Source organism: Ranitomeya imitator, chromosome 4, assembly GCF_032444005.1.
Source record: "Ranitomeya imitator isolate aRanImi1 chromosome 4, aRanImi1.pri, whole genome shotgun sequence".
NCBI lineage: Eukaryota > Metazoa > Chordata > Amphibia > Anura > Dendrobatidae > Ranitomeya > Ranitomeya imitator.
Window position 1 is genome coordinate 643,476,990 of NC_091285.1, and position 2,996 is coordinate 643,479,985.

Consider the following 2,996-nt stretch of genomic DNA (forward strand, 5'->3'; position numbering starts at 1 on the left):
GAGATAGCTATAAGCGCCTAGTCCAGGGCCCAGAGGACAGACTGCATTGCAGCAATACAAGAGGTTTCTATAGGCATAACTTAATTCCCTATACCCTGGCTGCAAGACACCTTGTGTGCTAGTCCGTTTACAAACCCCCCCAAGTTCGAAAGTTAGGAAAGGGGAACACATACTGCGGCGCTAGTAACATCACTGCTATTTTTATTTTACGCTAAGCCATTTCCCTAAACATTTTTTTGTATGTATCAACACAGAAATATTGCTAATGTAGGCAGCCCATTAGTGTTCCCGCACAGTACCACTTTCATGGCTCCAACAGTGCCCCCATACAGTATGATGCCCTGACAGTACATTCCCGCTCACACAGTATGGTATGCCGAATTCCCCCACATACAGTATGCGAAGCGCCCGCTAGGATCATGGGGTACTTGGAACCGGGCCGGTTCTTAAAGGGATGTGTCACAGTGGCAGTGACCCGGTCCGTGGCCTTGGGCGTCCAATAAAAGTGGATAAAGTGGAGTGGGAAAATAAAGTCTAAAGAGTAATGTTTGTGACGCCACCTGTGGTACTCGACCAGGGATGGCCGATGCTGCTTAAAGGGGTCCACTGGGGATGATGGTATTGCAGCAGAGGTGGTATAGCTCCCCATAGGTAGAGCTTAGTCCCCAGGGCTTCCGGTGCAGTTGGTAAGGATGATAGATGGTGAAGTGCAGGAAAGAATTGGAGGACACAAGGTTGCAGTCTTTTTTACTGATGACGTTCAGGTACAGGATACAAGTGGTCGTTGTAAGCCGGCAGCCTGGAAGCGATTTGGAATCCCCAAGCCAGGTGGGGTTGGAAGCCTTCCTTACTGCACTGTGTTCTCATTCCCTTGCTGCCTGAGGCTTCACACAAGGTCCTCTCTCAATCTGTCCTCTTAGGTGGACATTACCCGCATGGCAGGCAGATCGAGTCTTTTTACAGGTGTCCCTTCTCGTGGTGACTCTGGGCTCTACCTGCTGCTGTGCCTTCAGGTGTAATTGTGGCCAGGAGACTTGGAATCTCCTGCCTGCCGGTTTCTGCTGTGGGGCATACAGTTCCCCCACAACCTCGGACTTCCAGCCTCCGGTTTCTTGCACTTGAACCAGGAGGGAGCCCAGTCGCAGCTCCACTCCAGTTTCTCTCTCCTCCTGTGCTCCTTCTCCCCTCACTGACTCCTACAATGTGACTGCTAACTCCTCCTCCAGCCAGAATATATAGGGAAGCTACCCTGAAACCGGGTCTAGAGCTCCACCTTCTGGCCTAGAGTCAGCACAGTGTTGTATGTATGTGTTACCTGTTAAGGGGATCCTTCTCGCTACCAGGCATGGCATCACCCTCCTCGTGAGGAAGGCAATACCACTGTGACAACCGGATTCCTGGGGTGTCACATATGAAGCGCTCACAAAGTATAATGCCCCCCACACATATGATACCCCGATGGAGAATGATTCTCCCACAAACCACCCGCATACTGTATAATGATACTACAGATCCTTACACGGCGTGTGTGTCCCCCACACAGTATATTTGCCCACACAGCGCCCTCACGTGCAGTACTATGCCCCCAGTTTCTCACACAGTATGATGTCCCCACAGCTCAACAAAAATTGTAATGCCCGCACATCATGATGCACACAAAATAGAATGCCCACAACTCCCAAAGTATAATGGCTCACATTATTATGCACCTTCACTCCTCCATGAAGTATAATGCCCCCACACAGAATTACGTCCCCACACAGTATAAAAAGTATAATGCCCCTGATAACTGTAACACCCATGCCGGCGCCCCTACACGATTCCCTTTCCTTCTCCATGCAGGAATGCGGACATACCACCGCGGGCATGCGGTCGCCTCCTCATCTCTCGGCACATTACCTGCTTCCTGCGTTGTGCATGTCACGCTGCCCGGCGGAGCGCCTATGGTGCGCGTTAACCTGTTCTTAACCCCTTCATGACCGGGGGTATTTTCGTTTTTGCGTTTTCGTTTTTTGCTCCCCTTCTTCCCAGAGCCATAACATTTTTATTTTTTGGTCAAAATGGCCATGTGAGAGCTTGTTTTTTGCATGACAAGTTGTACTTTTGAACAACACTATTGGTTTTAACATTTCATATACTGAAAAACAGAAAACAAGTTCTAAATGCGGTGAAATTACAAAAAAGTGCAATTCCACAGTGTTTTTTCTTTTTTTTTTCTTTTTTCTTACCATGTTCACTAATTGCTAAAACTGACCTGCCATTTATTATGATTCTCCAGGTCTTTACGAGTTCATAGACACCAAACATATTTAGGTTCTTTTTTATGTAAGTGGTGAAAAAAAAATACAAACTTTAGAAGCTGCAGTTGTTTGATCGGCTCTGCTACATACAGGCGATGATCAGATCGCCTGTGTGTAGCAGAAATGCTTACTTGCTATGAGCGCTGTAGGGATTTCACTCACTCAGGTGCGACGTCTGATACTCAGAAAGCACGTTCCCTTAAAAGTTCACAGGGTTTATTGCTTCATAAACCACATGGCAAAAATAACAGAAAACAAATAGCCTTTGGCTCAGGAAAGAAAAGCAAGTGTCCAGTCCTTCAGGCTCAGTCCTGGAGCCTTAACACACTCTGGAGGGTTACACCTCCACACATATCTGTTGTGTAAAGCATTAGCCTGTCTAATATAGAGCTAACCACACCCAGTATCCCATCACATGATTAGACATGTGGTCTGACATCACCACAGGTCCTGAAACACATATATACATGGTTATGTGAAATAAAAAAAACACTCTGGGCTACATCACAGCGACAAGCCACCTATGTGACACATACCTCCCGTCGACTACACACCCTTTAGCCCCCTCTGCCTAAAGCCGTGGAGCTTGGCACTTTCTCCCACTAAACAAGGGATTCTTGATAGGGCATCCGCATTACCGTGCAGCTTTCCGGCCCTATGTTCCACATGGAAACTGAAGTCCTGCATGGCTAAAAA